This window comes from Vanellus vanellus (assembly GCF_965231255.1).
Source record: "Vanellus vanellus genome assembly, chromosome: 3".
NCBI lineage: Eukaryota > Metazoa > Chordata > Aves > Charadriiformes > Charadriidae > Vanellus > Vanellus vanellus.
The window spans coordinates 3,389,003-3,407,119 of NC_138907.1; the positions used below are offsets into that span (position 1 = coordinate 3,389,003).

The 18,117-nt window shown below is 41.0% G+C and overlaps 1 long non-coding RNA gene across 1 annotated transcript in view; it reads left to right on the forward strand.

Moving 5' to 3' along the window:
* Window positions 1–13,759, forward strand: part of LOC309670140 — a 94,404-nt gene extending 80,645 nt beyond the window's left edge. Inside the window, exon 4 of the long non-coding RNA XR_014268973.1 lies at window positions 13,663–13,759. This is a non-coding gene — a long non-coding RNA (uncharacterized lncRNA). The remainder of the gene's footprint in view (window positions 1–13,662) is intronic.
* Window positions 13,760–18,117: the final 4,358 nt, after the last annotated feature.

Below are 18,117 nucleotides of genomic sequence, written 5' to 3' on the forward strand. Positions count from 1 at the left end.
GGTTCTCAGCTTCTTGTGTTTGGTGGATTTTGTCAATATGAAGCACCTTTATAAGAGGGTTATTCATTGCTTTCTCACTTTCACTGAACGCATGGTTTTCTAGCTAAACCATACTGTTTGAATTTTGCTGTTCTGTGCAGAGGTATGCCTTCAGATCCTATTTTTTGTTTTCTTAATACTTTTGAAGTTACTTGTTCCTAAAATATGACTCTCCGTAAACATTTCAGCACTTTAATTTGGCTTAAATTTACACTTCAATATTAAAGTTCCAAAATAGTTTTATGAGCAAATAAAGAAATTATGGCTCTGGGAGTCTTTCTTTTCAATATCTTTCAGTTACGCTAAACTATATACACAAGTAACTGCCTTATAAACAGCTTTATATTGCACTCTATTGCAAATCACTGGAACAACATGCCATAATGGGTTGCAAATGGCATAACATTATATGCCACAGTTTCTGCAGCCAGAATGAACAAGATCGTTGGAAAGATATCATGTTGATAAAAGCAGGCACAGAAAAAATAACTTTAAATCTAAATTTTCTATATCACAAGTAATAGAACAAAGGAAAAAAATACAAATATATTTTTCTTTTCAGAAGCCACACAAGCCAACACAATTCTGCTTGCTGAAATGCTTTTTCTATCATATTCCAGGTAAATTTTTTATTTCCTTTGAAGCTATGGTTGCTGTGACAATAATGCTGCTTTGCATAAATCATTTTTCCTCACCTTTGGAAAGCTAATTGTATCCAAGAATCAATTAGTTAGCTGTCAGGAGAGAGTGTATATCGTATATTCACGAACACTTAGTGGACAGAGCAGCATCGAAATACCCGTGGCAAACATTCACTACTTGAGGTCTGGCAAGTACTGGTCTGGTCCCCCCCCCAAGAAAAAAAAAAAAACAACACAACAAAAAACCCCAAACCAAAACCCTCTGCCTGAAAAGTTTTGACAGAAAATAAAGCACTTAACTGAGGGACATGTGTGCTTCCTTTGTGTCAGCAGTGTTTTGGGTGTCAGTTGTGTGACGATTGTACATTTTAATTAAGGCAGGGCACATTGATGTGTGCAGTTTTATTTGAGCTTGTTCTTCCTTGTAAGACTAATGAACTTATTCAGCCCCACACTGAACAAGGCTGTCAGGTACCTCTGCCAGCGGTCTTTGGCAGAGATCCCTGTGCGGATAGTGTGAGGCAGTATCATTCAGTAGAGCGGATTGTCCAATTCTGCGGAAATCTAGCTGCTCTACTTAGTAAAATACAATACTTGAAGGGGCATATTTTCTTCCTGCCTTCCTGTAAGGAAGGCAATGCATTGGGGGAGAAGGATGTTTCCCAAATGCGCTTCTAGGCACAAATGCTTTTGGAGAAGCGTGATGGCTGTAGCACACAGAAATTCTGGCTTTCTCGGTGCTTATTTTATCAGCTGCTTTCAGGCTTCTGAGCTGTAGCTGGATGTGCTGTGGCCCTTTCAGGAAACATCCCTAAGTTTTTCTTTAGCACGTCTTGAGAGCAGTGACTGTGAGTTACTGCCCAGTCATCTTCACAGGGCACTTCACTGGGCAGTAAATGGAAACTGCTTGGTTTGATTTTGTTTTTCATTGTGATTTGATTGTGTTTGAACAGACGTTTGTGACTGGTGGGAGAGAGGAAGAGAGTGAGAGAGGAAGACCGGGTGGAAGTTTTTACAGTAATGGCGCTAATGGTTACAGCAGCAGTGGGGTATGGGGATTTCTGTACTTTCCCTGCCTCAGCCACGGCTCACTGTTGCTTGAGGCAATTCTGAGCCCACATTCACGGGGATTTCTGTCTGAAAAATAAGTCTAATAACATTGACCCATGATGTAGCTAAGGAGAGGAGTCAGAATAGGGGTCCTGTTCTGTTTCGATGTACAGATGCCCGCTTCAATTCTCCACCCGTAAGCGATGCTGGAGGTTCCTTCCTCTGTCAAACGATATTGTAAGCCGCGATTTGTACACTTAAGAATCACTTCGGCAATCCTTAAACTGCAGGCTGCGTATAACCTCAGACTCGTCAGATGTATAAAATGCTGTCAGCAATTCCTGCATGCAGATGCAGTGAAACGGGGCCTACGAAGAGGAAACCCCGTAAAACGGTAGTTGATGTGTATGTGTAGGCTCGCGGAGCGTTGCCTGCTGTTGATCCCCGGTTGCAGCCCTCCTCATGGCCCTGGGCATCAGTCCGGCGCGGCCGTTGGGCGGCGGCATAACGGCCGCTTAACGGCCGTGTAACGGCTGTGTGCGGGCGCCACCTGCCGGCCGAGCTGCCGCGCGGCCCCGAGCCGCCGCCGCCGCCTTCACCGGAGATGGGGCAGCGGCCGTTCGGTTTTCACGCGCGGACTTTGTTCTGGGGCGAGGCGAGAGACCGCGCCGGGCTTCGCCGGCCCCGGGTGCTCTGAGAGCCTCGGTGTCAGGCCTGTGCTCCCTCACGGGACTCGGAGCCACCCGCGCCCTCCGTCATCCATTTGTGGCGTGTACGCGAGTGCGAATCGTGAGGAGATTTGGTTGAGAGAGGAACAAACGCAAACGCTGTTCAGCCAAGGGCGCCGGCTGGGGCAGGCTTAAGGTATTTCAAAATTCGGCTGTGTTTTAAGTTTCTCAAAGGGAGAGCCAAGCCTTCAGCCCCAGGTGAAAACTTTAGCTGTATGAGGCTGTCCTCTCTGCTTTCTGTGAAGAATGTCTCTCAGGTGTGATGCCCAGTCATCTTCCGCTATCTCTAATTGAGGTAACGCAGGCAGTGATTTCACTTAAGGGAACCTGCTTTCCATTAGCAGCTTCACTGTTATCCCCATATAGGGCTTGACTTGCAGTACTTGCAGCGTTTGTTGCTGGTTTGTGGTGCTGGAAGTCACACGCTATTTGAACTCTCTCTCATGGGACCATACTTTTCCTAAGATGGAAGAAAGGCCCGGATTTGCCTCATCTAACTTGTGGGTGGTCCTAGCCCTGTGGGCACAGCTGGCCTGGACCGGGTAGCCCATCAGCCCGCTGTCCCGACGGGTCTGTGTGCTGGGGACACGTCTGGAGGGCTCTCGGAGAGCTGAGCTATCTTCTCTCAGAGTGTCTCTCTCCCCATGGCACGCACAGGGTGACCAGCTCCGTCACATTCAGGTAGGTAGCAAAAACTAAGGGAGATAAGCCTGGATCGGCATTTCTAATCAAAGCCAGGCATAGAGAAAGTTTATTTAAGCTGTATTTGATTTAAGTAGATAAAAGCCAGAGAGGAATGTAGCTCTTGGCTCCTCAGTACAATCTTATTTTATTTGTCTTTTTTTTTTTTTAATTCTGTAACTTTGGTGCTAACTCATATTAGAGTTATTTTTGAAAATTTGAATGAATAACTCAGTTTCGTGGTGGTTTTTTTTTGTTTTGTTTTGTTTTTTTTTTTTTTGTGGTTGGTTTTTTGTTTGTTTGTTGTTGTTTTTTTTTTTAAATAAACGTTCACTAAATAACAAATCCACGAAATTCACTAAGCTGACTGAAGTCACTCCCCTGCTGACTATTTCTCTACTTCTCATGCAGTACCTCTCCTGGACAGATGAGGCTGCTATGCAATCGTTTCTTTCATTCTGGGGTAGTGATATTTAGGAGACTGTCCCCTCCTTGGTAAATACTCACTGAGGACCCTCACAAGCTAGATCTCTGTTCTCTCTCAATTAATTGTTAGGCTGCCTTCCTGGCTTAGTGTATGTGAGGATTTGGGGAACAACAGTACCGTATCCTGTCCAGCAGGCATCTAGCTTTCAGCCAGCGCTCCTTGCAACATGAAGCTGAATTTCCTTAGTTTTTAAGGCTACGAGGAGAGAGCACACCTAGGAAAGCGTGATGATGTGAACTTTGTTGGGAGATTAGGCATATAGGAATGAAAAGCACTGGGGGCACTATGGGAATCATATCAGCTCCTGTTGTTGAAGAAGTTGCAATACACTACAGTCTTGTTTTGTTAACAGCCCTGAATTCCTGGATGGTAGCATTAACCTTAGTGTAGGTACTTCCAGCTTTGATGGGGCAGGGTTTTGCAAACTCCTCTTTCTGATGCAGTCCTTTGTATAGCTGCCCCTACTTGGCTCCTTCTAGACTAGATTATTATAGAGAGGAATAATGGAGGACTATGTACCCTTGAAGACCTCTCAGTACCTTTAGGTAATGCTGAAGATAGCCACCAAGTTTATAGGCTGACACTAGCACTCTGTACCAGTGTTCATTATCGGCCATCATTTTGCTGCCATGGGCACATCGAAACTTTGGTTTCCATTTAGAGAGCACTGAACTGCCTGAATGCCGCCTGCCTCAAGGACTCTCTCTCCCCTCTTCTGCCAAAACATTCTTGCCTACCCAAGATGCTCCTGCTGTTTATACCTTAACATTAATCTTGTAGATATTAGGGTAAAAATCACTCTCAGATGAAGTCCCTGGCTCCACAACTGACTCCCAAATTTGTAGTCTAGCCTTAACTTTAGCATAAGGAAATGCTTATTTAGGTTGTTTTGCAAGTACGTGTTTTAGTGACATTACCAAATTTCTGGCTAATAAAGAACTTTCCAGAAGCAAACAATAAATGGCAGCAAAGCATATCCTTGAAGCAGGTTTTGGGTACAAAAATCTGAGCCTTAGCATGTCTGTCTTTTCAGTAATGAGATAAAAAGAACAGAATCGGCTTTTAGGATCAAAAATATATCTTTGTTGTACACATAACACATGGTATAGGATGATGATATGTAACAAACAGCACACCTGACATCACCTGTGGGTGAGCATCACCACAATGAAAATCACTGTGTCCAGGCAAAACTGTTTTATACCCTTATAAATCCAAAAGAAAATCAAGTAGTTCAGTGCAATGTATTGTCCTGAGAAAGAGCATCTAGTTACAGCAGACCAAAATGTTTTTTTCTCCAAGGGAACATATTGAATGATCTATATTATTCTCTAGATAATGGACAAAAATATTCTTTATTATGAAAACTTTATGTTCTTTCATAAGTGTTAATAATGCTGGGGGTGTGTGGGTGGGAGAGCAGGTGGGTAGAAATCCTAAATGGAAAGCAAAATGGGATAGCTATGAGGCTGTAATTTCTTATGAAATATTTCTCCGTATGATACCTTTTTCCCTTAGAATGTTTTTATAAAAGAGAAATAGTTTGCATTTCCTGCAGTCTTCAGGTTTTTACTGTTTTATAAGTGCAGCACTTCTGAAAGGCAATGGGAAGGGGGTGGCTTAGGAAAGCCTTTATTTATCCAGATGACGTACAGTACTAACAGGAATGGAAATTTCCTCATGCTGTGGGCCGGTGCCTGAATCTTGTCTAAAAATCATCTCTTAGGCTTACAGTATTATTCCTCTCCAGTGCTCATTTATACTCCAGCAACTCTCCCAGGCCTACTGAGATGGGACAAACTTGCTTGCTCTTCTAAAAATGTAATAATCATGAATTTTTTTCCTGTTTCAGCCCCTTTGCCTCTCTATTGCTATTATAAAATTTTCCTCAGAGAGGATAGTAAGAGTTTAGGACCATCCTGCTGGTGAGACTTGCTCATGAGAATTTCCATTCAGAGTCCAGAAAACTTTATTAACACTGAATAAGCACAGTTCTTTCTTCCACAGTGTGTACAGAAATGCTTTTCTGAAGTGATCAATTGCATTTTGATTGAAACTTGTCGTCATAGTTATACAGACTTTTTTCACAGCTGAAAGTAAAATGCAGTGAGCTTGAAATATTGCTATGTAGATGTCACTAGCTAGCCTCTCTCTAAATTAAAGAAATATTCAATTTTAAAGAATAATAAAAATAATTAGCACAAGAATTAATATTTGCAGCCCTATTAGTCAGAAGCAAATGATGTAATGATCAAGATTAAAATCAGTGCTGGCCCTTCCTGCTATAAGTTTGTGGGTATTTTATTAATTTATGTGAAAAAAATCTGACAATTGAATTATTAGGAAGAACTTTATTCAGCAGGGCTTGAGTGATTTCTGTTGCTTTTCCCTATTGTGCTCCCCTTTCTTTGTCACCTCAACCTGTATGCTGGAGGCATTAGATCTATATTTATTTATGTAATAGGGAAAACATGAGAAGTGTACTATTGATTTCATTGATTGGCAACAAGTAGCTAGCACCCAAAAAGAGAAGTTAGAGTGGATACCAGCTGCTTATAGGCTTCTACAGCCAGCTAAAGAGTTAAGACATGAGCAGAAAAATCATTTGAAAGAAGTAACTGTATCAGGCTGGAAAAATGCTTTTGTCTGTCCACACTTACAAGTTCAAATATAATGCCTGACAATTATGTGGGGATGTGAAAAAAAAAAAAAAAGATTCTTACAGAAAACTCTACCTGGGCAATTTGCATTCATCCATAAAGAAAGCTGGAGAACAGCAGAGCAAAGAGACTCTCAGCCTACACATCTAGTGGGGAAAATGCTGCAGTGTGAATTAATTTTCATTAAAAAGGTGTGTAAAACAGCAGGAGGACAAACTAAACTCTCTGCAGATGGAGAGGGCAGTGGTAGGAAAGCATCGGGGGGGACACCCTGTGCTCCAAATTCTCATTGTGGAGAAAAGGCAAATGCGTTTACGCTGTCAGCTGAGGGAGGCTTCTTTTTATTGTGGGCTGTATATAACAGCTAGTGTCTGTGGGCTCTTATGGCTTTGGGGATTTTTGTTTTGTTTTGGGTTTAATACCAGAAACCCCTTGAAAACTATTGGAAAAATCAAACAACAGTGAGTTATCCAGGCAGTCGGTCTGACACCCCTTCAGACCAGTGGCCTGCAAAAAAATCCAGAAGGAAGTTTTTCCTTCTCAAAAAGGTCAATCCATTAGCCACAAAAACAACAGATGTTGAAAGGAAGTAATTTTAAACTGTAAGATTTAAATTGGCAGCAGGGGAAGATGAGTTGCCAAAATGTGTCTTTGTTTTGCTGTTTCTGAAAGCCTCGGTTCCTCCTAATGGATGACTTCCATGTTTGGCCACTGCACAGATATACTTGCATTACACTTAAACCGCTGTGGCGCAATCAGAGGGCTCAGGCTAAAAAAATGGCCCATGAAGCAGGTCCAGAGCAGTCTTAGCCTATGGCAAGCTCTATACTGCTCTGGCTTTAGCACTAGGTGTGCTAGAAGTGGTGATTTTTGAGGTATATCAGAGAAGACTGCAATCACTAGGAGTTAGGTGAGAGTATTTGCCACATACGAGGAAGCGATGGGGATTTCGTCCCTGGAGTTTCCCAAATCCAGCTTTTGTGTCTGCATGTGAGCGCTTCAGTCCCAGAGTAATGACAGCTCCAATGACTTTTCCTGAGGAGCTTCACCATGTTTCTGGTGTGGCATAGCTGCTGTAGGATTGAAGTTACTGCACAGAATCCCCTGTGCACGAGCAAAGTTTAAGAAAAAGAGATTACATTAATAGGGGTCTGTGAAAATCAACTAAAGGCAGAATTTTGAGGAAAATAGGAGCAGGTGTGATTTATCATTGAGTATATAGGATGATTCAGAAACTCTAGAATTATTTTGTAGTAAGTTGTACAGTATCCTTTTTAATTATTACACATGCGTACAAAGAAACATTTTGTAAATGTAGTGTGCAGAGAAGGAGAGTAATTGAAATGTTAATTCTAATCATATGCCATGCTCGTGCATTGATTTTTAAATTCATGTTATCCATTAATTAGTTAATGCCTGTAAAGTGCATTGAAGATAGAGAATGCTATAAATTACTATGTATTATTGTTACTGTCGTTATCCACCAGGTTTAATTAGTTCTCATACATTTTAATTGGATTATTGAGATGTAAACTTAGAGAATATGATTTCAGGCCAAATGCTATCCTTAGAATCCTGGTGCAGTAAGCAGCTGCAGTGCTCATATATACAAATAAGAAGACTAGTTTGTGTGGATTGATACATAACTCTTTTTATATTTGCCCTACATGAAATGTGCATCTGATGGCTTCCCTCTCCCCTAAAATTATCTTTGTCTAACACTAGGCTAGGACATATTCAGCCCAGCCTGGTGATAGGATTTCTACAGAAGGATGTGTCACAGTGCTAAGCAGTGATTTATGGCCCTGGAAGACTAGAAACAAGAAGATTATAGCACAAGATGAGAAGATTCTCAATTTCCCTTTGGGGCCAGCACATTTCTGTCACCCTTTGAAGAAGGGGGGTTGGCTTTAAACCAGTAGTATCTTTACAGTATCTGGTTGTAGTTTTATCTTTTTTCTTTCTATGTCTGTAGTAATGATGAAACCTGCTGACCTTGTCCTTAATTCTTGCCTGCAGTTCACAAGGATGTATGGAAAATAACTATTTCTATTCAGCCTTATTTATTTATTTAGAAATAACTGCTTTTGAGGGAAGTATCAACATCTGATCCTCTTGGAAGAAAACCTTTGGGAGATTTTCCTTTTGATTTGGTCCAAACTGCTTCCCTCCACCCCCCTGCAAGATCAGGGACTTTCTGGGTTTGTATAAAGTTGTAGATGGTCTAGTTTGAGAACCTGCGTTATTTCCAAAACAGTAATTGGGCAGCTGGCAGATCTTCCCCTGTCTGCTTGCAGCAAGGCTCTGCATTCTGCATTTTTCAGGATGTATTGGTTTAGTGCTTATAAGAACCCCCACTTAAAAATCCCACAAACCACCCCTCCCCCCCCCAACATTACAGTGGAAAAAAGAATACATTTGCTCTTATTGTAAAAGATATTTATCAAAGTTAAATCAGCTGCGATTTTCTGATATATGGCTGACTTGGAAAATTCTCTTTAACGTCTTTGCATTTTTGGCAATGTAAGGAAGTACCTACTACTTGGATTACTGTAACTGTAACGGAATTCCAGTTGACAAGAAAAAAAAGTAGGCAATGTGATTTTTTTTTTTTTTCTTAACTATTTTTTTATTAGCTATTTCCCTCTTCTACTCTTTTGTGTCATTTTCTCTGTGCAAATGTCAGCCTGCTTCTAATGAGATGTCAGAAATAAGGCTAATAGGTAAGTAATCGAGTGGGGTACCAATCCAGTACTAGCAAATAACGGAAAGTCACGTATTGAAAACAGTGAGTTTTGGGACACATTCTAAAACAACTAACAGCTATCTGTTTCCATAGCGCTGAATTCCTGATAAAAATATATGGAGGGGTTTGTTGCCTTTTTTAATCACAGCTTTCCGTTCGGCAGTTCTGGGGTCTTATGTAGTGGCACCTTATCCCTAGTTCTTCAGAATTCAAAGGACTGAACCCAATTGTCCCTATCTTCAGATACTAGAAAGTTCATAGAATCATAGAATGGTTTTAGGTTGGAAGGGACCTTGAAGATCATCTAGTTCCAACCCCCCTGGACAGGGCAGGGACACCTACCACTGGACCAGATTGCTCAAAGCCCCATCTAACCTGGCCTTGAACACTTCCCAGGGATGGGGCATCCACAACTTCCCTGGGCAGCCTGTTCCAGTGTCTCACCATCCTCAAAGTAAATAATTTCTTCCTAATATCTAATCTACGCTCCTTCAGTTTAAAACCATTACCCCTCATCCTATTACTACGCTCCCTGATAAAGAGTACCTTGCCACCTTTTCTGTAGGCCCCCCTTTAAGTACTGAAAGACTGCTGTAAGGTCTCCCCGGTGCCTTCTCTTCTCCAGGCTGGACAACTCCAAGTCTCTCAGCCTGTCCTCATAGGAGAGGTGTTCCAGCCCTCTGATCATCTTTGTGGCCCTCCTCTAGACCCACTCCAACAGGTCCATGTCCTTCTTAATGTTGAGGGCCCCAGAGCTGGACGCAGTACTCTAGCTGTGGTCTCACGAGAGTGGAGTAGAAGGGCAGAATCACCTCCCTTGGTCTGCTGATCACACTTCTCTTGATGCAACCCAGGACACGGTTGGCTTTCTGGGCTGCAAGTGCACATTGATAAGCTTCTCATCAACCAACTCCCCCAAGTCCTTCTCCTCAGGGCTGCTCTCAATCCATTTTCCGCCCAGGCTGTATTTGTGCTTGGGATTGCCCCAGCCTGCATGCAGGACCTTGCACTTGGCCTTATGGAACTTCATGAATTAAAATGTTCTATTTAAACTTTGATGAATGTTTGCTACGTCAGCCTAGGAAATCAAGCTTCTGCATTAGATCATCTTTTATTTCACGTGGTGCTGCAGTTGCAAGAATTCCCTATGCAGTGATCTTGCTTTGTGCACATTGTTTATCTAATGTTACAAACAGAGAAAGTACTCATCCCCTGAAGATTGGGGAGGGGGGGTTTGGCCTCTAATATTTCCTTGTCGGAAGCAATTCTTTCAACTGCAGCCTATCAGTTTATCTTCAGAACCACTTGCCCTTGGCAATTGTCATACGTGAGCTGTGACAAAATGTACAGCCATTTGATTCTCTTTCCTTTCCTCTCCATGTATATTCCAAACGTTACGGTGTATGTCATCCCTAATTGCTGGGAATTGACTGAGGTTGGCAAAATTTTGCTGGCAGTCCTGAAGCAGTGGTTTGTGCTGTACTTAGGTTAAATGTTATATCTCGGAATCGCCAAGTTGCCCACCTCTTCGTTTTACCTCTCTTTTATTCAGTTTAAAATTTCCCCTATGGTCTGGCAAGCCATACACAGGGATTTTCTCTACCAATTAATTCCTGCTCTGCTTAAAAACCCAAACAAGCAAAAAAACCCCTCACTTCAATGCCTACCTATTAGTGCACCAGCACTTTCCAGAGTTCATGCATCTCCTCTTGAATTGACTAAATAATAGTAGCTAAAAGGAGTATGCTTAGATTAGAAATCCTGATTTGGGTGTTCATTTTCTTTTTGCTTTCATTGTTCATAAGCAAATAGAACAACCTCCAATAATGTGCATATCTTTGCAACACTGTTGTGCAGAACATTATGATGTAATGTAAGCATGTAATGTTAAGCTAGCACTAGATAGAATAGTTCACTTACCTAATATATTGAACACAGCTTAATTAAATATTTAATGGATTTTTCCTGCTGAGACGGATCAGCAGAACAACTAAAGAGTGTGTTTGTGGAGATGAAAGTTACCGAGGAAGGTGATCTGTGGAGATTGCTGTTCATTCCATAACCTCGTGAGCTGCCTTTCCAATTCCTGTATAACTTTCTTCCAAGTGTGGTATTAATATGTATATGCATATTTCAGTGGACCCAAACCAGTAAAGAATTTCAAAGTGGTGTTGTATGACACGATGGTAAATATTAAGTTGATAACTGTTTGCTGAACTGACAATATAGTTTGAAGCCAATATATCATTTGAGCACATTCAAAGAGTTGGAACAGAAGATGGAGCAAACGTGAGGTTAGCAGCGAGATGGAAGCAAATTAGATGGCTGCAATTATGGGATCCGCAGGCCATTTTCTGCACATTTCACCAACAGAACACTTTCAAAATGTCTTATAAAACTTCACCTACTGCAAACAGCAGAAATGCTGTTAGGGAAGTCCAGGCCAATGCACGGTGTCATTGACAAAGCCATCTCCAGCATCACTGCACCAGCTAAACAGTCACTTCAACCAGACTGAGTGAACTGATATGAGAACACTGCCCATTTGAAGACAGTCATCTTTTCTTCCCTGCAAAATCTCTACAGACTCTGTGGTCTCAGCTCCTAAAGGCAGTTGTCATTTGGGACAGCATGCCATTCTTCTCTCAACCGTTTCACATCAGCAAACCTCCTTGTGGCTGCCCGGCTTGAGGCATACTCACAGGAGAACCACCCTTGCTTTGAGGACTTAAATACTTCTGTCATTTTCCCTGTTACAGCAAGTACCTTGTGTCCGCAATGGTTCTAAGGTTTTCATAAAAATCATCTCCCCAGGCATTTTGAAGTAACTGTTTTGGTTTTGCTATCGTGGCCTTCATAATCTTTTCAGGTTATATTAGTGGGTCTATAACTGTTTGACATAATTCTTACTAATACACTCCTTAGAATTCTTCTTTGTCTCTTACCAATTTTTCTTCTCTTCTCATTGCAAATCTTATAATCCTTCTGTTTGACTTGTGCTACTTTTTTAGTGTGGCTTGTTCCTTTATTATTTTAATGTGTGTGTAGTTTTAAAGTGAAAAATGACTATATATTAAATGGGGCAGTCTTATTTAACAAGTTCTGCGCCTTCCCCTGCACTTTGCAGGAACTGGAGTCTAAGGTGTAGTTTGTAAATTCTAGAAGCATTGTCTTTTCATGTACTATATTAAGGACAGTCTTATTTTGTGGTCCTATAGCTCCAAATCAAAAGGCTCATACTCCATGACTAGAGGTCGCAGATGCTATTGCAGTGCAAATAAATAAATAATGCTCAAAGTGACTAAACACACTACAGTCTTTATTATGAATGGCATTATCAGAATTGATTATTAATTGCTAGAATTACTGGAGCCAGTGGTATCTGATCTGCATAAGGCTTGAGCAAGTGAAAAGTGTATCTATTAGCAGGCAGTTTTCTTCTACACTTGTGTAATTTCTAACTGATGTGAAGACAATGACTGTATAAAATTGCTTTAGTGCCAGCTTAAGCTTGCAACTTCATTAGACATTGTGATAATTTCACTGACATATCATTAACTTTTCTTTCTTCTCCAACAATTTTTCCTGTTTTTCACATAAAAAATCATCTGTGAATAACAATTAAAAAAAAAAAAAGACAGCTCTTCTGTGTTGCTTTCACTGGACAAAATGAGAACCAATCAATGTTTTGAGTAAGCCCAATGGGTTCTGAATGCTGTCTTCTTCATCCATATTATTAGCATGTTGTTGGAGACTGTGGGTTTGATTGGATGCGTGATATACACTCTAAAAAATACTGCAATAGTTTTTAAACTGCTGTAGCAACACAGGGAGTGCATTCAATAGGAAGTATCGCTTTCTGTTAGATAAGTTCTGAAAGCTTCACATCATAGGAGCCCAGACATTGAAAATTGTTTTGTTGGGTTTGGTGTTTTTTTTTTTTGTTTGTTTTGTTTTGTTTTTGGTTGTGTGTTTTTTTTTTTGTTTTGTTTTGTTTTTTTTTAAATTAAAAAGGAATGGAGAAAAAGCCTGGTTGTAAAGAATAGGGAGAAGGAATAGGAATTATCAGAGCTGCATTTGGTATAAAGGAAGTGAATGTAATCACAACCACATCTGTTAGAAAGGTTGTTTTACTCCTCCTGCTTTTTATTTGACAAAAGTTGGAGGGTTTTTGTCTTGGAATTCTGTCTTGCAGAAAGAGCTATACAGAACAAAGAACCCCTCAGATGAAGCATGAGTTTGGGGCTGGCAATGCAACATTGCAGGTTAACTCTGAAAAATACCTGTTCCGAAATGAACTGTTCCTGACTTGCTGTCTTGGCTCTTGAACCCAAACAAGGCTTTGGAGATTGCCCACTGTGAAAAACAGCACTCTAGATGCTGTGGTCTGGTCATTGGCTTTGAGAAGTGCTGTAGATGAACTCAGAGTTGCCGTGAGGACGCGAGACTGATATAGACAGCATCAGTTCCTTGTTTTTATGCTTTGCTTTCATTATTTGGTTTGCAGTTTTATACACAAGAACTGATGCTTGGCTGGAAAGAATGGTTTTGTTTGTATTTTTTAAGCTAGTATTTAAAGTGAGTCTAGGGAAATATTCAAAAGAATCTAATTTTGTTTCTCTGTAAATAGGTAATCCTAGAAAAGATGTGAACACCTCAGAATGGGAAGCAAAGATAAGTTGGAAACCCCTGGAATTGTTTCCCACTGAGCTCTACTGTGTACGCTGTCACTGTGAAGCAGCAAGATATCAGGAGGAATCACCTTTAGCGACAGACTGCTAGTGTCCCTCTGGTGAAGAGGTAAGTGATGGATAAATAACTGATGATTTCAAAAAAGCCCACCTTATTGCAGAGAACAACTGAGTAGTTGGGAGATTTGTTGAAACCACAGAGCTTAAATACTCTCCTACCAAGGAAGGAGGTGGGTATAAAAAGCCTTCATGTAGCCATGTAGCAGCCAGAATGGGTGGGCGGCTGGCTGATTTAAATATTTTGGGATAAATGAATGTGATTCTAAATGAAAACTGCTGTGTTACAAACCATTGGAGATCTGTCCCATATCGTCTTGTTGTAGATTAGTTTTATTTAAGCATACATAGCTTTATAAAAATACAATGAATAATCCCTTTTTCACAAAAAGGGTTTATTAACAAGTTACAATAATGCCACCAAAAAGATTAAAAAAGAAGCTTTTAGCTTGAAAATACAGTCTTTTGTGTTGTATATTCAGGGAAATGATAATAGAGGCTTTCCTCTTCACTTCATTAGATAGTTGGTTTGGATCACTCTTCTTGGGACTTCGGAAGTGTGGCTTATTTGGTATGATGGCTTATGTGAATGGACATCAAGTCCAAGTATTGTTTTTTGTATAGTTATCAAGGAACCCACTACTCCAGTCAATTTGTGTCAATTTTCATTCATGATACCAGAGCTCAAACTTGAAAAAAAAGACATAGAAAGGAAGCGGGGAGGGGGAAAAAAGCTCATGTAAAGTATGCAGTGTCCATCAGGGCAAGGGATTTTTTCATGTTCCTCCTTCCAGACAGTGGTGCCTGTCTTCCTGGCATGGTATTGCTTAATTTCCAGAACTTTTTTCCTTTTTTTCCCTTCAGGATTTATCCTATCTTAATCTCATTCCAAGGCTTGTGCTTACTAAGTATATTGTAAATGCTTAAAGTTATGTATGTTGGTGTGCTAGAGGAGGACAGAAGATATCCATCTTCATCCCTGTAGATAAAGTGCCAGTATTTGCCACTTTTACAAGGTTGGGGGAAGCAAAGGATTATGCTGTAGGGCATGCACCTTTTCTTGCTTCCCACCACATAGTCATCTACTTTACTTCCATCAGCAATAGTGGAAAGAAGCATCTGGCCCTTTATTAACTCACTAATCAAATATGAACACAAAACAAAGTCCAGTGTTACCCAAATGGTGAACTGGAGTACAATTAAAACAAACCCACAGATGCTCTGGTTATGCATCTGTGTTGGATCCCAGCCAGAACAAACTGTTAGTTGTGCAGAAAAGTTGCCAAGCTCTTCGTGATAAAATCAACCCCATAAAACCATTATAATTAATGATTTTATTCTAACATCTTTGGAAGCCTTTAAGTTATTGTTTCAGGTATGTTTTCTGCTGAGTTGGAAAGGTGCCTGTTTCTGTGTTTCGTTTTCTTTCTAAGGATCAGTCATCTAAGCACTTGCTTAACCTTGAGCAGTTATAAAATGTGTTCATTTATATGTCTCTCACTGAAATTAACAAATAGTTTAGTATTATTGGCCAAGACCTGCAAAAGCAATTTCCGACTCAGTTTGAGTGGCAGTACCTTTTCCTGGCACCTCCTGTGAGTAATCTGTGACCTGGGGATCCCAGGTTTGTCCTGGAGGAGAGCCACAAAAGCCTCCAATTGAAATAAAAAGCAAAGTGCCCATATAAGACCCTTCAGGATTTTTCTCTCTATTACATTCCAAGTCCAATCTGCAAGTCTGATTGAGCCACAATCACAACATAAACTGTTAGCAGGAAGTGCTAATTGCTGTCTACTCCTCTTGCCCGGGGCATCTTTGGTGGCTATCCTGGAGGCTCACTGTCATGGTGTGTCTAATGTGCTCTCAATGCAGGCTGCCGCTGACAGGGATGGTCTTTCTCCACCTCCATCCCAGAGGCTGTGTGTTCCCTCCACCCCCCTTACATCTGATATAGGTACTGTGAGCCAGATCAGTCCAATCATCCACTGGAAAACCAGTCATTCTTTTTAAGTGGTTGATTTTTTTTTTTTTTTTTTAGTTGACTCGTGAAGCTGATCCAGCTCGCCACACGGCTGCATGATAGCTAGATCATGAGAAATGTGTAGGTGGCAGTAGGAGGAAGTTCATAGCAAACTTTGTTTTGTGAGAAATTCTTAACTTTGAAAAATAGCGATAACCTTTTAAACAATTTCAAGAAAAAAAAGGTTTGGTTTGGTTTTTTTCTTACAGAATAAATACAAGCTATTTATCATAGGTAATTAATTAAAGGGCTTAAAGTTGAAACTTTCTGAAGTTTTAAAAAGCACAATGAGTAACTCAAGCTGAGCTTTTTTCCCTTCTCCAGATCATAATTTGATAACATTTTTTCTAGATTTCTTTTACATTTTCTCGTAGTTGAACCTTTTTCTCTCTCAAAAATATTTCTGGGATGAGAAAACTGTGTGTTGCCTAGTTAAAAAAAATGCGAATCGCACTGGAAATTATATTTGTGGAATTGTTTGTCATCCACGTTGCAATAAAGTTGAAACATCAACAAGAGGGTTTAAGAATCACACGGTGAGCCCTCATGGAGCCAGCCTTGTCCTAGGGGTCTGCAGTCTCTGCTATTTCCACTCCTTTTTCACTTTCCGCAGCTGTTACTGGTGCGTTGCCTTTGCTGTGGTGCAGTGCTTGGTGGCCAGTGTTGCTTGGGAGGCAGTTCACAGATGAAATCCTGTCGAAGTAGGGAATGGTGAGAGGCATTCTGAAATGTCAAGGGCACATGGGCACAAGAGCTTTGAAAAACCAACCGGTATTTTAAGTCACTTTCCCTTTCATGTAACATACTGTCTTTAGTCTCATTTAAAGCTGGAAAGTGTGCTGGTGTATCTATATACCTGTTACAGATTTATTAAGAGCTACAGTATAAATAAACCATGCCTAAGCAATGGGTTTAAGCCAGAGAATGTGAGTATCGTTCACATTGAATCATCAACATAACGAAGTTTGGGTTTGTTCAAAGTTGGCTGTTTACTCTCATCTATCATAAAGTCAGAAGCAAAAGTCAAGGACTCTGTCTGTAAATGATGAAGGTGTCTGTAAATAAAGAATTTTGTTTCTGTCCAGCTTTAGCTAGATGGCATTATCCTTAATATCCTTTGTGTGATGGAAGTGTGTGTGCAATGAAGAAGAAAATATTATATGGACTGCCTAGTATCAGTCTATTAATTTTTATATGTACTAACACTGTATGAACACCGTATGAGACTCCGTTAGGGAGAGTTGTTCTACGTGGTAGTGTAAAATATTCTTACATGCATGCCTTAATCTAACTTATACTGGTATAGTGAATAAAGGAGGGGCAGCCAGGGTCTGTGCTTGTCAGGTTAGAAAATGAAGACTCCTACGATGGCAAAAAGGCTTAAGGAGGAGTGGATGGATCCCGTGGTCAATGAGTGCTTGCGTAGCTGGTGTTGACAACAGGGATTTGGCTTTTATGACCATGGGAACCTCTTTGAGTGTCAAGGACTGTTAGGAAGAGGTGGTGGGATCTACCTGACCAAATCAGGAAAAAGCATTTTTGCCAACGTGCTGGCAAACCTGGTGAGGAGAACTTTAGCCTAGGAATGGACAGGAGAGAGCTGATGACAAACAGGCAAGTGAGGAAACAGTGGATCAGATTGGTAAGCAAGGGATGCAGAGTGATGTGGTCAAGAGAGACATCAGAAATTACACACAGGACTAAAGGGTGCCCACCTGAATGAGGAGGTGCTGAGAGGCCAGCATTTCAGGGAAAGCTCTACTGCTTTTCCTGGGAAATCACCCAGGCTAGGTGCCTCTTTGAAGTGCCTGCACGCTAATGCAGACAGCATGGGCAACAAACAGGAAGAATTAGAGGTCTGGGTGCAGGGCTATGATCTCATTGGGATCATGGAGGCATGGTGGGATAGTTCACATGACTTGGGGTGCTGCCATGGATGGATAGAGGCTCTTTAGGAAGGACAAGATGGGAAGGCGAGGAGGGAGAGTCATCTTTTTTTGTTAGCAATGGGACAGTATGGAGCTCTGCCTAGGAGCCGGGTGATCAGCCAGTGGAGAACTAATGGGCTAGGATTAGAGAGCAGCCAGTGTGGGTGATGCTGTGTTGGGTGTCAGCTGCAGACACATGAATGATGGGTAGAACATCTAGAAGCAACTATAACTAAAATTACTTGAACTTTTCATTTTTAAAGCTCTTTCCACTTCCTTCCAATTTGGGAATGACATTTTTCAAGTCTGAACTCTTCTCAAAAGTATTTTTGGAAAGTCTGAACAAAAACAGTTTAGCCATCTCTGTGTAAAATGATGGGTATGAAAGT